Raw genomic sequence first — 20,265 nt, forward strand, 5'->3', positions numbered from 1 at the left:
TTGAGAGAGAGATTTTAAAACTTGTGAAAACAAATACAGTATAGGGAAATATCGAGAAGGAGTTCAAGCAGTGATCGATTAAAATTACTTTCTTAGGTTAAATCTTATGTATCAGGGACTCATGTTCTTGGAGGGAGAGGAACTAGGGAATGTAGTTTTCCCATTTAACAAGAGCTCTCTCATGACCAAGGAGAGAGGCAATGCGATTTGGCAAACAAGGGCTTATTATATGTACTTATTGAAATGTTTACACATTGCTTAACATATTGACATATATAACATCTTAGTCAACTTGTGTAATTTCAGTTGGGGTGAGGTTGGGGGTGGAAGATTTCATATTCTCCCCCAGGACCATTTTTTGTTGAACATTCCTGTCATTTAATGCAATCTGGTTTATTCCAAAGGCAGAAAGTCATCCTTCCAAAGTATTGTTATGAGCCACAGTGATGGCATCTCTGGCAAAGGTAATTAACAATATCCAGAAAAGGTGTGAACTCCATCAGAGACAGGGAAACCATCCCAACCTCGCCTCCAGCCTGTGTAGAATTTTAACAAAAGGCTTCTATGAACTGCCTCCAATACATCACTGTGTTCAAGCAGGAGGGAGATATACATTGCCAATTTAAATTGATCCAGTTTTCTTTCTGTAATATAAGTAGGGTATTATTCTCAAAAGCTCTTTCAGCAAACCATCCCTATTCAGCAAAACACTTAAGCATGTGATTAAACCCCATTGATCTTAATGGGATTTAAGCACCTGCTTAATGTTTTGCTGAATTGGGACCAAGGTAAACAGCTATGTTGTAAGAAAGACAAATGCAAGTCCAGTGCTGGTGTGAAGGATGTCACAGTAATATATGAAAGATGTGAGAGGGATAGATTGAAAAGTGTGAAACTAAATTGGCACTGATCCATTTGCATTCTGTATCCACTCTCAGAATCCAGACTGTAATTGTGTGATTCACCCATCATATGATTTGTTTAGCTGGCAAAGCCACTATAAAAATAGAACCAGCAGCATTTGTGTGGTTGGTCAATTTTAAAAGGGGGATGATTCACATAAATAAGACTTTCAAATTTGTTATGATAGATTGCTTGGGAGAGTGGGTGAGAGAGATAGTTTAATGAATAATTGGGAACACAGGAAGATCTAAAAATAGATGCAACAGAAAGCTTGAAACAGTTGAGACTGGTGTATTTTTTTTTCTGACAAAAACTTTTTTTTCTCTTTAAGCTGTTAAATTTATTTTTTTTGATGTCCCTCAACCAGACTTCAAAATTAACAATGTTGGGAATTTAGCTCTAAAAGTCAAGATGATGCAGATATATTTCAAAGAGCCAGTTTAAAACAGAATTCTTGGAAGTAATGCATGTCTCTGTGATTCAGTGTGACTAACAATGTCGAATGTCTAATTGTCTAATGACAAATGACACATGTACCGACAATTTAGGGATAGGCCCAGAACCTCTATTGCATTGTTTACCATGAGCAGTGACTATAATTTTGTAGATGCTGCTCCAAAATGTATTTGAACACTATCTTTTGGAGATTAGGGTTTGGAAGAAATGGTGTTAATTCCAAATAGTGAGAATTTAACCCCATTATGTCCTGACCAGAAAGTAGTATTTTTTGGTGGTGTGCCAGAGTTATTGACAAATGAAATTTTAAGAAAAAATATGTAAACACTCAGTTTTATCTACAGGTGCCTTCTTGTGCTGAGTGTACTCCCACTTCCACGGAAGTCAGTGCTGCGGGACCGGGGGGTGGGGGGTTCAAGCACCCACCGGCTAGAGGGGAAGTTGGTGCCTTCAGTGGGACTTGGTGTGTTGGATCAGGTCCCATGGGCATGAGACCAATTCTGTAGTAAATGTTTCTATGATAAGAATAGATACTCATAAGTCCTAAGAAGCTTGTGTATACCCTATGCATTTTCAGTCAAAATATAAATACTTTTAAAACTGCCTAAATGCAAGTTTTATCACTTTCCATGATTTTTTCTTTTAAAAAAAAAGACACTTTCATTATAGTTGTGACACTCACAAAAGCCAAGAAATTCAAAATTCAGATTCTAATGAACTAATAGACCTTTTGTACTTAAGAATTAGTATTGTTAGTGAAATTATACAGTACATTTCCATTTGTTATACTTTTGTGTTTCTTGTTAACTACATAGATGAAGATTTCATGTAATTAAGGTCCCTTGTTTACGGTTTTTATTTCATTTAGAATTTCTTAAGTGTTAATCAGTGTTTATTATAAAAATTGAAAAGCAGGTGAAAATTAGTGGAAAAAAGTATCAGTTTTCTGGGTAATTATGCAGAATGTTGCAGGATGGGAGGACAGAAAAAAAACAACAAATAGCCTTAGTTTTCTGTATGTCTACACTACGAAATTAGGTCTATTTTATAGAAGTCGATCTTTAGAAAGTGATTTTATACAGTCGATTGTGTATGTCCCCACTAAGCGTATTAAGTCGGCGGAGTGCATCCTCAATACCATGGCTAGCATCAACTCATGGAGCGGTGCACTGTGGGTAGCTATCCCGCAGTCTCCACTGCCCATTGGAATTCTGGGTTAAGCTCCAAATGCCTGATGGGGGCAAAAACACTGTCGCGGGTGGTTTTGGGTACTTGTCGTCAGTCTATACTCCCTCCTTCCTTCCCTCAATGAAAGCAACTGCATACAATTGTTTAGCGCCTTTTTACTGGGATACCCATGCAGATGCCATAGCATGGCAAGCATGGAGCCTGCTCAGCTCACTGCTGCTGTTGTGAGCATTGTAAACACCTCGCACATTATCCTGCAGTATGTGCAGAACCTGGCTAGGAGACACCAGCACTGAGGATGATTGTGAGGAGGACATGGACATAGACATTCCTGAAAGCACGGGATGTGGCAATTGGGACATCATGGGGGCATTGGGGCAGGTTGATACAGTGGAACGCCGATTCTGGGCCCGGCAAACAAGCACAGACTGGTGGGACCCCATAGTGTTGCAGGTATGGGATGATTCCCAGTGGCTGTGAAACTTTCGCATGTGTAAGGCCACTTTCCTGGAACTTTGTGAGTTGCTTTCTCCCGCCCTGAAGCGCAGGAATACCAAGATGATAGCCGCCCTGACAGTTGAGAAGCGAGTGGCGATAGCCCTGTGGAAGCTTGCAACTCCTGACTGCTACCAGTCAGTTGGGAATCAATTTGGAGTGGGCAAATCTACTGTGGGGGTTGCTGTGATCCAAGTAGCCAATGCAATCACTGGCCTTCTGCAAACAAGAGTAGTGACTCTGGAAATGTGCAGGTAATACTGGATGGCTTTGCTGCAATGGGGTTCCCTAACTGTAGTGGGGTATTAGATGGAATGCATATCCCTATCTTGGCACCAGACCACCTTGGCAGCCAGTACATAAACCACAAGGGGTACTTCTCAATGGTGCTGCAAGCACTGGTGGATCACAAGGGACGTTTCACCGACATCAACGTGGGATGACCGGGAGAGGTGCATGACACTCGCATCTTTAGGAACTCTGGGCTATTTGAACAGCTGCAAGAAGGGACTTACTTCCCAGACCAGAAAATTACTGTTAGGGATGTTGAAATGCCAATAGTTATCCTTGGGGACCCAGCCTATCCCTTGCTCCCATGGCTCATGAAGCTGTACACAGGCAGCTTGGACAGTAGTAAGGAGCAGTTCAACTATAGGCTGAGGAAGTGTAGAATGGTGGTAGAATGAGCCATTGGATGTTTAAAGATCGCTGGCGCAGTTTGCTGACTAGGTTAGACCTCAGCGCAACCAATATTCCCACTGATATTGCTGCTTGCTGTGTGCTCCATAATATCTGTGAGAGCAAGGGGGAGACATTTATGGTGGGGTGGGAGGTTGAAGCAAATCGCCTGGCGGCCGATTTTGAGCAGCCAGACAACAGGGCAATTAGAAGAGCACAGCTAGGCGCGCTGCGCATCAGAGAGGCTTTGAAAACCAGTTTCATGGCTGGCCAGGCTATGGTGTGACAGTTGTGTGTGTTTCTCCTTGATGCAACCCCCCCGCCCCCCGTTTGTTGATTTTAATTCCCTGTAAGCCAACCACCCTCCCCCCTTTGATCACAGCTGGCAAAGGAAATAAAGTCACTATTGTTTTGAAACCATGTATTCTTTCTTTATTAATTTTAAAAAAAAAGTGAGATAACTGAAAAGGTTGCCCGGGTAGGTGGGGGAAGAGGGGAGGGGAGGAGGGAAGGACAAGGCCACATTGCTTATTGTAGCCACACTACAAATCAAAGCTGTTTGAATGACAGCCTTCTGTTGCTTAGGCCATCCTCTGGAGTGAAGTGGCTGGGTGCCCGGAGCCTCTCCCCCGACCCGCGTTCTTGCGCGTCTGGGTGAGGAGGATATGGAACTTGGGGAGGAGGGCAGGCGGTTATACAGTGGATTCAGTGGCGATCTGTGCTCTGTTGCCTTTCCTGCAGCTCCACCAGATGGCTGAGCATGTCCGTTTGCTCCCCTATTAGCCTCCGCATCGCCTCTTGCCTCTTCTCATCGCACTCACCTAATGCTTTCCTGGCCTCTGACACTGAATGCCTCCATGCATTCAGCTGTGCCCTATCAGTGTAGGAGGACTGCATAAGCTCGGAAAACATGTCATCGCGAGTGCGTTTTTTTCGCCTTCTAATCTGCGATAACTTTACAGACGGAGATGATGCAGGAGCATAGAAACCTTTGCACCTGCGGCGGGATAAAAAGGGAGAGTAAAATTTAAGATGATATATTTCTGAGAACAAACGGGAGACTGTTTCACAGTGAATCAAGCAATTCACAGCAGACAGCACATGTGTTTTAGGTACAAGGTTGCATTTTGCCTTTTATATTGAGCGCCTGCCGGTATGGTGACACATCACACATGGCTGGGCAACAGAATTCCGTTTCCAGGCAGCCATGGTAAGCCAAAGGGTATGTGGGGTTGGCTTCTTCCGCCTTCATAACATATGGGAATGGTTTCAAACTGCAGCGCCCTCCTTTCCCATAACAAGCAATGCCGGCTGGGTTTGACATTTAAAAGGAGGGGCTGCGGTTTTCGGGTGGATGTGCTGCACGCCCTTCCCCCCACCCCACCATGTGGCTATTCTCTGGGATGATCCCTTTTAGCCAAGCGCAAACAGCCCAGCATGAACGGCGTCCTTTTTACTGTTCCCTGACAAAAATTCCCCTATTTCAACCAGGTGACCATGAATGATATCACTCTCCTGAGGCTAACACAGAAAGATAAAGACTGAATGTTGCTTGAATGCGACCAAAACCCAAGACCATTCGCTGCCATGCTTTGTGCTGCAATGGTTCCAGACTACTTGCTACTGTCTTGGCGTGGTAAAGTGTCCTACCATGGAGGACGAAATAAGGCAGCCCTCCCCAGAAACCTTCTGCAAAGGCTTTCAGAGTACCTCCAGGAGATGTCCCTGGAGGATTCCCGCTCCATCCCCAGACATGTGAACAGACTTTTCCAGTAGCTGTACTGGCCGCGAATGCATCCCAATTCTTCAGTGCAAATCAAACATTAAACACTATTGCTTTTAAACCCCATACTGTAGTTACAAATGTGCACTCACCAGAGCTGCCTTCTCTGGTTTCAGGGTCTGGGATTGGCTCCAGGGTGATGAAAAGGTCCTGGCTGCTGGGGAGAACAGATTCACTGCTTGCCTGCTGCGCATTCTCCTCTTCTTCTTCCTTATCCACAAAATCCTCCTCCCTGTTGCTTGAGACTTCCCCCTTGCAGATGTCCACGGACAGTGGTGGGGTAGTGGTAGGGTCCCCTCCTAGAATGCCATGCAGCTGATCATAGAAGCGGCATGTATGGACCTCTGACCCAGAGTGACCATTTGCCTCCTTTGTCTTTTGGTAGGCTTGCCTGAGCTCCTTAACTTTCACATGGCACTGCTGTGTGTCCCTGGTGTAGCCTCTGTCCACCATGCCCTGTGCAATTTTGGCATATATATATTAGCATTTCTTCTTTTTGATTGGAGGTCGGCCTGAACAGATTCTTCTCCCCATACAGCGATCAGATCCAGTGTCTCCCATTCGCTCCATGCTGGAGCTCGTTTGCGATTCTGGGACTGCATGGTCACCTGTGCTGCTGAGTTCGCCATGCTGACCAAACAGGAAATGAAATTAAAAATTTCCCGGGGCTTTTCCTGTATACCTGGCAGAGGGTTGGGGTGCGGCAGGGGGCTCAGGGCAGGGAGTTGGGGTGCAGGGTGCAGGAGGGGTTTGGGATGTGGGCTCCGGCCTGGCGCCACTTACCTGGAGTGGCTGTAGGGTGGCAGCAGCATGCACCAGGGCCAGAGTAGGCTGCCTGCACTGGCCCTGGCCCTGGCCCCATGCCGCTCCCGGAAGCTGCTGGCACCACGGCCCTGCAGCCCTTGGGAGACGGGGAACAGAGGGCTCCACGTGCTGCCCTCACCTGTGGGTACCTCCCCCGAAGTTCCCATTGGCCTTGGTTCTCCGTTCCTGGCCAATGGGAGCTGTGGGGGGAGGTACCCACAGGCGAGGGCAGTGCGCAGAGCCCTCTGTCTCCCTTCCCCCGGGGGCCGCAGGGACGCTTCCAGGAGCAGTGTGGGGCTTGTGGTGCCATGGAGGTGGCAATCCTGCTGGCCGGATCCAAAGCCCTGACGGGCCAGATCCAGCCCCCGGGCCGTAGTTTGCACACCCCGGTCCTAGAGGGTGGAGTGTCCCAGAGCTCAAGCTCCAGCCTGAGCCTGAATGTCTACACAGCGATTTTTCGCCCTGCAGCCCAAGCCAGCTGACCTGGGCTCCCCACGGCTGTGCCATGGGTGTTTTATCTCTATGTAGATGTACCCTGAGAGACACATTCGCCAGAAGCAGTGGGGCTGCCACTACCCTCCTCCCTGCGCTGTGCACTCCTCAGAAGAGCTGAGTCAGGAGGGGGCTCTGTCCAGTGGGGGAAGCAGATGGGGCTCTGTTCCCTGAGGCTCCTCTCCAGACAGTGACATATCCCCGGGCAATGCTGAAGGGCTCAGCTACTCACAGGGGCAGGTGAGGATGGGGTGTCTGGTACTGATGGGGACAGCATGTGGTGGGAGAGAGTGCCGGGTATTCATAGGAGTCAGTGTGAGGGGGACAGGGAGGCCTGGCACTCAAGGTGGGGCATCAGGGATGGGGGGGGATGAGGGGAAGGTGGATGGGCCCTGGGGTCACACTGAAGGGTGGGGCCAGGAGTGAGGGGGCTTTGTTCAGCAGGGAAGTGGACAGGGTCCAGTACTTATTGGGTGCAGCTTTCTGCTCCCAGTGGGCCAATCGCGGCAGTGTTCAGGAGTCTTGGGTGCTGGGACCAGGCTCCCTGTGCAAATCTGCAGCAGCCACCAACCAAGAGTTACCTTCCCTTGCACAGGTGTGCTTTGCTGTTTAGCCTGGACGGTACATAGTGGGAACCAGGCCCAGGGAGTTCTGGCACTTACAAAATTTGGGTTAAAATGGTTAAAACCTGAATACTGGGTTTTTCAAAACCTGAGAATTTTTGCTGGTTTTTGGTAAAAACTGAAAACAAAGGGCCCTACATATAATGAACTTTTCAATCAGTGTAGTTTATTGGCTTCTAGCAGCTTTTTGATATTAGATCCTAGTAAAGTAGAGTATATTAACCAGCTTAGATCACAGGAAGATGAAAGTTATCCAATTGTTAAGTTTTAATTTGGTAAATGAAGAGTTAATGTGATGACTATATTTATGGTGGCTGTAATTTAAACTAGTCACCTTTACTTCGTTCTGGCTTTGCACATCACACGCAGTTCAGGTAACATAAAGGAAGGTTTGTGTTTGAGGAAGTCTTTATGATTAACGAGTGGCACTTTGACCAAATTCAGAGGTAATGTGCAAGTTACACATCAATAAGTGCATTTGAATCTAAGAGAGACTAAGCTGGTGTAATTTACATAGGGTTTATGTCCCCTACGGCCATGAGTCTTCTCTCTTACATCAGTTTTACCTCTGTGCAAATCCGTTATCTTGTGTTGTGGTTACTGCTGACTTACAATGGTGTGGGTGACAGGAGAATAAGGCCCTAAGCAGACTGAAAGAAGGTGCATGTTACACCAGTTCACACTCATGCAAGGCCAAATTCAGAGATGAGTCTGTCTTTGCAAGTTGTGGATGTGATTGATTACCTTGTTCATTTACCAAACATATATATCTTCATTTATATGATTTGATTATTACTCTGTTAACTTTTCACAACACTGAATCACATGAGAAATATAAAATTCTCCATACGATCAAAATGGTCTTAATGAAAAGGCATAGGCTAGAAAACAGATTTAAGGAAGAAAGGAGAAAAGTGTTTTCTTTTAAAATCCTTAATTTGTGTTCTAGTTTCTACTATTAATCTCTTGTCTAGTTTTTTGCCCTTTGCTAAGAGTAGTAATAAACCATTAGCCTGGGAGATATAAAACATGTGTCCCAGCAGAGGAGAGTATATTGACAACAGAAAAACATCTTTTTATGCTACCCTTTGATAAACTACACTACAGTTTAAGTTGAAAACTATTGGACAGTTTAGCTTTGTTGTCATGTTTTCTGAGGTTTTATTTTAATTGACAGCACACACACCCTTTAATAACTAGACATTGTTTTCCAACAGTCGATAAGGTGACATAGTAATGAGGAATGTTGTATGCTGTTACCATTTGGATAGGAGAATAATGGGCTGGATTCTGCCATCCTCCAGCCTTGTCAACACAAGAAAGTTTTACCACTTACACCAATATAGTTATACTGCTGTAACCCTCCCATATGGGCACTCCTATTCTGGTATAAGAATGGGTTTGTTTGTTTATTTATTTTTGTTTAGATTAAACCTCTTCCAGAGTGACATAAATTAAACTGAAAAAATGCACTGATAGTGGAATAAGAATGTCTGCATGGGGGCATTATACTGGTCTAACTATACTGATTTAAATTTGCATGTTAGGTTATACCAAAAAAAACTTTCCAGTGTAGACAAGTCCTTACTCATGTCAGCTCTGCCTCAACAAGGGACATAAACATAACTTTAAGCACATGAAAAATCTCATCGACTTCAGTGGGGTTGCTCCTATCTCAAGGAGTAAGGTACTATTTATTGTAAGAGTGTCAGAAAACGCTCCACTGTAAATGTTATCACAAGTTATTTATTATCCTTTTATAATAAAATATTACATATTTCAGTCACAGTACTGTCACTCAATTAATTTTGAAGAATAGCATTTGATTTTCTTATAATACCTTTCACAATCAACATATTCCAGAAGTGATAAGCTAGTTATTGGTTGTACAAGTTTAGGCAGATATGGCATCTATTACACTTTCAGAAATAGCTAACTCATTAGAATCTGCTGGACATTAGAACCGGTTTTTAGTAAAAGAATAAATAAGCTAGCTACGTTTTCAAAATGTGTCATGGGATCTTTAACTTCAGTTAGAACAATCAGCAGAAATAACACAAAGGACCTCAGTTTAATATCTCATCCAAAGAACGGAAACTCTAACAATGCAGCTATTCCCAGTGCTGCACAGGAATGTTGGAACTGAGTATGAGTTCAGTCACTACATGTGAGCAACTGAATTGAGATAATGATTGATAGGAAGATTACATAAAAAAATGGGTTAAATATTAAAGTGAGGTTGTACACTACAATGTCATTCTGTGAACAGGATATTGTAGGGTTCCATGTTTACACACCATCAAAGATATCTGTACGAAAGGCCTGATCTGACAAGTTGCTGAATGGTAACAGGAGTGGAGGGTACTCAGCAACTTGCAGGATCAGGTCCTTAATTTGCTTATTTTACAAGTAAATATATATTATTTTTCTAACATCAAGCTTGGTTTCTCAGCTTGAGGTGAAATTGTGTTTTCTCTAGTTTGTGCATCATCACTTGTAGTAATGATTCTGCATCTTAGTTAGCAATTCCCTACATGGTGCTTGAATCCAAAAATAATCCAGTGCAATCTCTCTTGGCTGTATTGGCTCTGCAAGGCTAACCAAATAAATTAAAAAAAAAAAGGCAGTAAACGCTTATTTTTATCATTAAAATAAATTTCAAATATACCCAGGTAGCAAATCTTTTGAGGAAGTGCCACTTTTATTTCTGACCATAAATAACCACACTGTCAGGCTGCTCAGTTGAAGTAACTGAAAGTCAGGAATGGAAGAATTTGGATTTCATTAGCAATGCTGCCCCAGCTGTGTTGAACTTCTTGTATGTATTATGATATACATTTACTGACATAAACAGTAACACATTAACATATACATTTAACAAAAACCGCAAACCGAAAATGCTGTATAGTATATACACAGTACATGTAACATAACTGAGTTAGCATAGTGATTGGCACCTTTAACTTTGCATTTCCAAATTTTTGATTAGTTTAACTGTACAACCTTAACATGTCGTCATACATTTTTTTTTTGTATTTAATTTGCTAGGAGTTAAAAAATAATCTTTAAGTTGCCATAAACATTTAAGTCACAGCATATGCTGAAAATGACACCCCTATAAGTGCTTTAAATATTTACGGCAACATAAAAGTATTTAAATGACTTGAAATCTTTCAGATGATGGCACATCTTTAAATTTTTGGGACAGTTTAAAGGCTCATGCCATGTAAGATAAAATCTTTTTATCAATTTTGAGTTCTGCAATGGTGAAAAATATACACATTCTCCTTCAGAAGAAAAATGTCCACCACTTTCATTACACAGAGACTTAAGTTATAGCTGAACTTTGAAATATGGTAAGTCAAAAGCCACTGAAGTGTATGGTCACAACCAAGACTGAAAAAAGTGTGTGATAAAGTTATGAGCAATTGAAAGTTGGCTTCTGCACATGTGTAATACTAAAGATCCCACAGAAACTGAGATCAAGGTATATCTTATTATTTGTATTATTGAAGCCCCTAGGAGCCCTAATCATGGTCCAGGATCCCACTGCACTAGGTGCTGTACAAACACAGAACAGTATCTGTTCTCCCCTTCAAAACAGGGTGTCAATCAGCTCACTCTAACAGCTGCTATCAGTTGTTAGCAGGGGCTTTCAGCTTGCTGGCCTCTCACTGCACCCTGGTTGTATCTGGTGCTTGGAGACCACAAAGTTTTAAAAGTAATCCCCAGGAGCTGAAATGGCTGGTGTGTAGATGGGAGGGGATTTAACAGAGGAGTCATTTGGAGTTGAAAAGAAACGTACAAAAAAGCTGTGACTGAGGCCAAAAAACATTACTTGTCCTCAGCCATTTGGAGTCTTAGTCCTTTGCACAATCTGATTATTCTGGTCTGCCTGTTTGTAATTTCTTCAAATGACTGCTGTGAGGAGATGTTTTAAGTAGATTATTATTATTTTTATTTGTAAATATTTATATTATGATGGCACCCAAAGGCTGTTTAGTTCTAGGGTGGTCTCTGGCATTTCTGTTTGAGGGACATTTGCTTTCATAATTAAACATAAATTTGTTTTCTGATGGAGGCATCTGTTGTCTTCTCGGTTTCTTGAGGGCCATCACTTGTGGTCCTGATCCCTATTCACACTGGTGTCTCAAAGCAAGTGTCACCCATGGTAGCCATGGTATCAGTATTGAGAGGCACTGCTAACACCTCACTAAGCAAGGAGAGGGTGCTGACAATTCTTAAACACACTAAGGTCTAACCTCTCTTCAGGATACTTTCCTTTGATGTGGCAGTACTTACTATTCAATCCTGCAAGATCTTAAACTTCCACCTTTGGAGAGGTGGTTGAGAAGGCAAAGCTTGTCAACTCCATGTGCATCTGGACACCACCACCCTGGCAGATTCCATTCTGGGTTCCAGCATTCCATTGGGATGACACTTGTCATGGTCATGAATTATCTTTCGTTAATTTGAGGTCAACTGGCATTTATTCTTATGCTGGACCTCTCAGCAGATTTTGATTCCGTTGATCATGAGTTGCTGCTTCAACCTGCAGCAATCAACCTGCAATTGTTCCTTTCATACCTAGAAAACTGACCTCACTGTTCCCCTCCATCCTTCCTGTATTTCTCTCCCTTTTCCTCCCTTCCTTCCTTTTCCTACTATTTGTGTGCTTCTGTTACATCATCTCCTTCCCCCCTCACCCTATTCCAAAATTTATATTTTAAAAAACAAGAAAATAGTGTTTTAAAAAACATATGTAGTTAACATCACATAGCCTCTTATCACTGATTACAGCTTGTGTGCTCAATGCCTTTTCTTTCACTCTTCATCTGATTTGTCTATTTAGTTTGTAAACTCTTCAGGGAAACCTCAGTCTTTTAATATGTTTGTAGGATGCCTACCCCTGATCTGATTGGGGCTACTGGAATATAAAAATAATAATCAGTGCTAGGCAGTTGTTTGCTTTCACCAAAAGATTTGAATTGGCATCTCCGTCAAATGATTGGACGGTATCAGCATGGCTGTAGGCCTCAATCCAGGATGGCAGCATTCAGGAGGAATCTACTCTCTGCCTTAGTTCCAGATTAGAAATTTAGATGCTTTAGGCTGTTTTGAAAGCTTTAGGAGCTATTGGTTGACAGTCTGATATTTCTGGTGGACTGCAGCTGGCATGAGAGGTCAAGGACTCACGGGGAGAGGCAATCTCTTGAGTTGCTTGGGTTGATTCCACTGAGAGCTTGAATATGAAGCTGGAGACCTTAAATTGGACTCTTTATTCAATGGCAAGCCAGCTGAGTGACTGGAGCACCAGAATGACGTACACATAGCAACCTGAGCTGCTGAGCATTTTGTTACAGGTAAAGCTGTAGTAGTCTGAATTTCCTGTCTCCTTTGTAGATACTGTAAATTCTCAACAATGATGTTGCATTAACAGTAAATTTTTGCAGTGAATTTTGTATATGTTAAATAACTTGATATTGCAAAGCACTATTGACAACTTCTTGCTGCAGGCTCTGGCTTCGTTAGCCAAGCTGTATATCCGTTTTGTCTGACATCTGCATTTTCAGTCTGTTGGCACTCAGCCCATTATTTGCCATTGCCCCGCCATTGTATTAGCTGTGAGAAACAAAGAGAAGCTTATAATAGGGACACATGGTAGTGCAAGGGTAAGAAGAGACCAGCACATAACAACTGTACAGTATACCTTCTAAATTACATTTTGGTTTAAAAAAAAATCTGTGTTCTACTGGTTGCCAAGTTTCCCTTTTCATATCCATTAGCATTTTAACCGTACACTCAGACTCATAATGGCTATGGCCATCACATTGTTTTAAAATTATCGTACAGAGGGAAATAATCCGTTATGATCTCTTTTGTTTATAGGCTGTGTTTTGTGTTGAATTTGGTGTTATAGCCTCTTATCCATATCCAGCTGCTGCTTTATCACATCACTTACAAACTGTTGCAATATTTTGACCTCATACACAGAATTCTTCTGTAGTTTCATGAATATCCTCTCTTCACATACTGAAGTCACTAGGAGCTGTAGTACCTATCGCCACTTTTATTTTAGGAGCCTAAATATGGTTTTTGGCACTGAGCTTCAGGCACCCATGTTTGGAAAACATAGGCCAAGATTGAAATAACATTTAAACAAATAACAGGAAATATGTCTGATGACTGTTTAATTCTTTTTTGTTATCGTTAACACCTTTTTAACTTGAATCACTAACAATATTCTTTCTCCAAAACAGTAAAGATTCACCATCTTCCATCCGTTAAGTTAGGGTGTAAGAGTTAACAATGTACATTCTTTGAGATATCAAGTGGCTCTTACAGCAAAACTAGGGAAGAGCAGAGTTGACATTCCTGGCATTTAAGATAATGAGCAAAACAATCTTTAATAAAGGAAAAAGTTTTCTAAGTCCTTTATGTATCATAAGAAGTAAAAAAGGGAACAAGTTCAATTAAAAAAATCACTTGCAGAGCACCTTTGAAGGGGAAAACCTTTGTTTCAATCTCCTCTTTAATTAGTTCGCCCCTTGTTTCCAGCAATGCCCTGTTTCTGCAGACTGATGTTTTCCTTTAGGTGTTTCCTTTATGTGCTGTTGTCTCTTGCATTCTGTTCTGAGAGTGAGAAAGAAAGGATAGAAATAAATAAAAAGAAGCGCTGGCCACCACAGAACATATTTAACAAGATGGGACATGAGTGTATGACAGAAGGGTGGCTAAAACCCTTACTCAAAAGGGGAAGTCATACCAACCCTATGGGTAAAGTAGCCATTTCTAAGGCTGTAAAGTATACTTATCTGAAACCAATGCCTGTGCCAGCTCTCCTTAATGGATCAACCTGAAAGAACTCAAATCCTAAATTCTCTTTCAACCTACATTACTGTTAAGGATAGGCGAATTCATTTTATCTAACTTTGAACACACTCATACATAAAACTTAACTGTTTTCAATTCTATGGAGTGGGACGGGGTAGGAAGGGGGAAAGGGTTGAGAAAAAATTAATGAAAATCTATGGGTAAAATAGAATTGAGGGGAAGCAGTGACAGATAGAAACTGAGAGGGGGAGGGAGTGAGGAGTACAGAGGGGAAAAGAGGCAAATTGAACAACAACAAAAATAATACAGGATCTATATAAGTGCATATACTTTAGGGCACAACTTGTCTCAGCTTAGCTTTTACAGATGGTTTTCCTTTTCTTTTCCAAATATCATGTAGGTTCACAATCTTTTCTTTAATACAGCTAAGGAAAAAAGTTTAAAATACAGGGAGAAGGGCTGCAAATTCAAACTAGTTTTGTACATCTCATTTTGACAGATTCCTAAAATCCAAAATTGTGCGGAATTGGGTAGCCCCTCACTACTATATTAGGAGTCTGTCACATTACTTTTCATACGCAAGGAGTTCTAAAGCTTGTACATGTATTACAGTAGATGCCATACTGATAAAGGAGTGACTGTGTGGCAAACAGAATAGCCATTATACTCTCAAAATTGTACTCTCGCAGCTTTGGATAGAACATATTTTTTCAGGAGAAAAAAAATATTCACCGTAGCTCTGAAGTTATCTGGTACTTTTTCAAAAAAGTGCCTGTGCATAGAGTACCCCATGAAGATTATTGTTCCCACCATATCACAAAAAACAAAGTAAGATAATATCTTGTTTGCCACTCACAGTTACATTTTAGTTTTGCTTGGCCCCAATTATTTTCTAAGGATTTCCATCCTACTATGTAGCTGTTGTTTTGGATACTTCTCTCAGTACATTAGGTTGATTTCCCCCCCCCCCCCCCATTTCTTTTTGCTTACTGTCAACTGTCTTGCATCCTCTATTTTTTGTGTTCTTTTCTTGTAGGGTGTTTGCATCTATCCCTTCAGTACTTTCGTACTATCTGCAAACTTACCTTGTGTGTTGTGCCTTTACCTGGTAAAGCAGTTCCTTTTCCCTTCTCAGTTGTCTTGGTTAAAGTAACGTGAGTACAAAGCATGTATTCTATCACCCATCACCTGAAGTATGACATGTTCTCAGTGTCCAAAAATGTGCCCTAGGTGGACATTTTACATGGAGACATAATTCAGATACAAAATTCCCAGACAAAACTTTTGTTACATTGTTGTTGTATGTAAGAATAGCTGGGGATGGGAGGAGACATTAATAGACTGAAAATTAAGAAATTGAAAGTTAAGGTTACATTTAAAACCTCCTCTTTTTCTCTGTCCCAAGTAGTGGAGAAAAAAAAATGCAGATTTAAAATACTCCAAACAACTTTAATTCTGTCCCAGGCCCTTGCCACTCTGTGCACCATTCATGATAGATAGGAATTTATGACAAATATCACAATATCACAAGAAGGTGACTTGTTATAACTCCAAGTATCTTCATGTCTTGATCAAAGGCCTAGTGGTTGAGACCTCTTCAATACTCTTATTATTTATTTAAGAGCTGACACTGTGTTTGGAGCTGTATAGACACAAAATTAAAAAACAGTCTTTACTCCAAAGAGCTTACCATCTAGGACCTCAATCATGTATGATCTCCATGGGGACGTAACCCCACTAAAGTTGATTCACATGTGTAAAATAAGTATAATGGTAACTGCCTCCCCAGTATTAGTTTTTTTGTAATGTACTTTGAGTTCTGTGGATAACAGATACTGTTCAACTACAAAATATCATTATTAAAGTCAGAGGATGGCAGAGTGAAGACTACAGAGTTCAAGAATCCCAGTCCCCTTGGTCAGTCCACTAAAGATTCAGGAAAACCACAGCTGGTTTGCACCTTATAAAAACTGCATTGGCACATGCAGAACAACCTAAAATTTGCAAAAGCCAGAATAAATAAGTGTTTTCTAAATAATTTCCACCCAGCCTTTCCCAAAACAGTCAAAGTACTACAAAGTATCACTAATGCCAACTAACAACCCAAACACTGAGTTTCTAAACCTAGATGTTTGAGATTTAATATTTCAAATAATAAAGTATAACAGTTCTCAAAGAGTCAAATATTGCTAACTTTTCACGCTATCTAGCTTTTGGAAACAAATCTCCTTTAGTAGAGACACACAAAAAAACTCAGATGGATTGGTTTGATTTGGATGAAATAGGGCGGTGAGCAAAAGTGCATGTGTTAGCTTTGACAACTTGACCTATGGAGAGACAAGTATCTGTATGATCAAAACTCTTACCTGATGAGATTTTTTCATTTAAAATATATAGCAGATATATTTTTTTCTATACAGAAGCATCTATCATATTCCTACATATTCTTTAAGATCATGATATTCAGAAAGAATGGTTACATTTTATCTATGATATTAAATAGTCCTAAAGGAACTGAAAATAAGCACTCACAGGAACTATTAATTCATACAAACAACGAAGAGTAAGGTTGTGCAAAAATCTGACACATGGTAGGCAAGCTCTATTATTGACTCATGTATAACTTGACATTTTGCCTAAATATTGCATCATCTGCTGATCTCCCATGCAATACCTAGGTTAACTGGAGAGCGTGGGGAGTGAAGTTTCTCATTCTTCCCAAAATCTTGGAGTGGGAAAACATTCTGCTACAATTTTGCCAACCCTAACATTATGCATTGTTAGTGCATGAGTATCCGAAAGTGAAATTGAATAGAAATAAAAGTGAAACTGACCAATCTTTTTATTTTCAGAGCTGAAAAATGAAAACAAAAAATCATATAATGTGTGATTACTACACCAAGGAAGTGTTTTTAATATGCTTACCATGACTGTATTCCATTTTAAATATGAAAAAAGTAATGTACTAAAGCTTCATTCTGCTTTTATTGAAGTCAGTAGGAATTTTGGCATTGACCTCAGTGGGAGCAGGCTCACTGTGTGCAAAATTCCATTTATTGGAGTTATAGGTACACAGGAACAGCATGTGTATTTCATGAGTTATAGGTACACAAAAATAACATTCAAATTTCCTTTTCTTTGATTGTCTTTAAAAACAGTTTGCCTATTTTTAAGTCCTTTCAGTGGCATTTATTAGTTTCAGCATAATTTTCTGTAACAGTTCCGTTATAAGATTCTTAAAATGAGGATTTAGTATGGAAATGATCAGCTGCTGAAGGGAAAGAAGCTACTGTAATAAAACCTTCCCTGCTATTTTCCAAAGCCATTTCAAAAGTGCTCTTCTTTTAAGAACCTTTCCCAGCTGTGTGTGAACATAGAAGATGACCTCTTTCAATCTTTTAAAATATGGCCCTAATTTGTAAGAATCCTCACTGCAAAGATGCAAGCATGGGAGGCTGGCACCCTTTAAATAATATATTATGTAACTTGCAGTTTTCCAGAGATGCCCTCAGGGAGGATACTAACTTAAGATGAGTTGTACAATAGTAGCAATAACAGCATGTATTTATAATGTGAAGTTTTGCTACAATGAATAAGTAATGGAAGCTGTCTCCCTACATCAAAAAAAACCTGTCAGCACAAAAAACAGTAATACTATTCTACAATCAAGGCTGCTCCTTAAGTAAAACCACCCATAGCAGCTGCTCTATTTTTGGTCTCGGGGAGACTTGCCACCAGTACGTAACCAGGACTATAGGACCCTGTGTTTCTATGGGCCTCTGCCACCTCTGCTGTCCACAGGCCCATGCTGCTTCTAGGGTAACTTTTGAATTACCAAGATTGGGGGTGGGGGGGTGGGGAGGGAAGATAGGGACAGTGCAAGTCGGAGGGCACCTGAGTACAGTTCCTCTTGTGGAAGAGAACTGGGGGCAACTCTTTAAGTCAATTCACAAAGGACCCTGCAAAACCTAGGGCCAACTTCACACATAGTATGATCAAAATAAGGAATAGTAAGATCTTTTTACCCTCTTGTTTCGTGCTCAGGAAACAATTACAGTGTTGTGGCCAGAGCAGGTGTCAGAGAATGGCTGTAAGCCTATTACTCAAAGTTGGACTTGGCACTTATCCAGCCATTTCCAGGAAAGCTGTTAAAATGAAAACAAACTCATTAGTTTTCTATCACACAGCAAGTGAGCAGCTCAAATCCCAGTTCACTCCTCCATGGGTGGGTTGCCAAATCCTGGGCTGGGGGCTCGGGTGCTGTAACTGCTGGGTAGCTGCCACGCGGTACCTATCTTGGGGCATCCCTTGCCCGACACCTGCCGTGTACCCGCAGTCTAGCACAGCCTTATCCGGGTACAAGTCTTCACACGGGGGTGCCTAAGTGAGGCCGGCCCCTTGTGCACCTGGGCACTCGTGCCCCTGCCCTAATGCTGGGGTTTGCTGTCGGGCGTGGCAGGCTGAAGCAGGACGAGCGCGTTACGGATCGTTGCCACCGCCCCCTATTTTCCAGCGATGCAGGTGCCCACATACTGGGGAGCCGTCCACATTCTGACAGACGAGCGCAGCAGGTGCTGTAACAGCCTCTCGCCCCTCCCTCCCCCTGCAGCCCAGGGGCCACCTTCCCTGCCAGGGCTCCTTCGCCCAGCCCTATCCCAGCGCACCCTGCCCGGGCCCCTCCCCTCGGCCTCACCCGCCCACCCATGGCGCAAGCCACTCTCCCCGACCCGCTTCCCTTCCCCCACTTTGCATTGCACGTCAGGGGCAATCCCCCCTCCCAGCCTGAGCCCCCCCCCCACGTGCGATGTCAGCATGCGCGAGCGGGAAGCCAACCGAGGCTGAGATCGCAAGCCGCAATCGGATTGGCTGGGCTGGTGGGGGGCGTGGCGAAGTTAGAGGGCAGCTATTGCCTAGGAAACCGCCCTCCCTCTCACCTCGGCTCTAGGGTGTCCGCGCGTACGTATCCCGAGGCCTCGCGGTTCCATGTGAGTTACTGGTAACGGGCCACTCAGTTGCTGCCGCGCTGGCTGGGAGGCGGCGGCTCAGAGGCAGCAGCAGCTGCTGCTGCCGCCTCTGCCTGGGCAGGTGAGTGACTGCGTGAGGCGGGCGGAGAGGACCTTGTGCGTGTCCGTGTGAGAGCGGGAACGGCGTGTGAGTGCAACGTCCCGTCCCGGCCCCCCCCCCCGCAACGACCGGGACCGCGCTTGGGCTGCGGCTGGCGGTGCCTGCCCGGAGGGAAGCTGCCGCCGCGGCGCGGCGTGTGGACGGTTCCTACCCGAGCTGCGGCTTTGCCGAGGGCCGGGGCGCGGAGCTAGGGCGGTGTGAACGAGAGAAGTGGCTGCTGCAGTGTCTCGCTGCGCTACAGAGACAAACGGGGGAGTGGGGCGAGGCCCCCTTCCTCCCCCGGGGGAGAGGTCACAAGTGACACAACGAAGCCTCCTTCCTCTCTTCCCTCCCGCCCAGGTTTGGCAGATCTAGGGCTGGTTTTCAATCCCTTCTCCAGCTGGTGCTCAGATCCTTTCTGCAGGGTAGTGGCTGCTCCCTTCCCTGTTTTCCCGGTGGTGGCAGCGAGCGAGTGTGCAGGGGAGGGGGAGAGGAAAAGGGCATTTTTCAGCTTCCTTAAAAAAAATTGCAACACTGGAGTTGCTCAACAGACACGATAGTCATATATCTGCCCTCTTCCTGGCACTGGCAAATTTTAGTCACATCTTGGTCTTTATCAGTTAGGGAGAGAGGAGATGGTGCATAGGACTAAACCTTCAGATGGCTTTGAATTACTCATTAAAATAGGTGGGAGTAGTTTGATCTGTGAGAGAGAGGGGGAAGATAAGATTACTTAAGAGTTAACATGATCTGAAAGGTCTTTCGTAGCGTGTCGATCTGTTTAAAACCTCACAAGTATCATTTACTTTTAAAGTTCAAAAATTAAGTGGCCCCAAGTCCCAGTGAAGGCTCTTGTAGATAGATGGAAAAGCTATCACCTCTTGGGGTGTGTGTATTTACTGCAGT

General features: G+C 43.0%; 1 protein-coding gene and 1 long non-coding RNA gene across 21 annotated transcripts in view; one reads left to right on the plus strand and one right to left on the minus strand.

Moving 5' to 3' along the window:
- PIK3CB (phosphatidylinositol-4,5-bisphosphate 3-kinase catalytic subunit beta) overlaps positions 1 to 20,265 on the plus strand; it is a 182,620-nt gene that overhangs the window by 16,943 nt on the left and 145,412 nt on the right. For 5 of the 13 annotated variants that reach the window (XM_043521935.1, XM_037908180.2, XM_037908186.2 and 2 more), the window contains exon 1: positions 19,213 to 19,341. The exons of 5 other annotated variants lie outside the window; for them this stretch is intronic. The gene's annotated coding sequence lies outside the window, so the exon portion shown is untranslated. Of the gene's footprint in view, positions 1 to 19,199; positions 19,342 to 20,265 lie in introns of those variants that run through there. 3 more of the 13 variants (XM_037908183.1, XM_043521937.1, XM_037908184.2) reach the window with 2 other exon arrangements.
- On the minus strand, positions 11,179 to 19,704 carry LOC114020110. 8 transcript variants are annotated; one of them, XR_006283589.1, is made up of 5 exons: positions 19,532 to 19,699; positions 18,282 to 18,401; positions 15,342 to 15,482; positions 13,920 to 14,055; positions 11,179 to 13,044 (listed from the first exon to the last, which is right to left on the minus strand). It is a non-coding gene; the product is annotated as an uncharacterized LOC114020110 (long non-coding RNA). The 8 variants fall into 8 exon arrangements; XR_006283588.1 differs by lacking the exon at positions 19,532 to 19,699 and adding an exon at positions 19,191 to 19,328; XR_006283587.1 differs by lacking the exon at positions 19,532 to 19,699 and adding an exon at positions 19,056 to 19,119.

Source organism: Chelonia mydas, chromosome 9 (genome assembly GCF_015237465.2).
Source record: "Chelonia mydas isolate rCheMyd1 chromosome 9, rCheMyd1.pri.v2, whole genome shotgun sequence".
Lineage (NCBI taxonomy): Eukaryota > Metazoa > Chordata > Testudines > Cheloniidae > Chelonia > Chelonia mydas.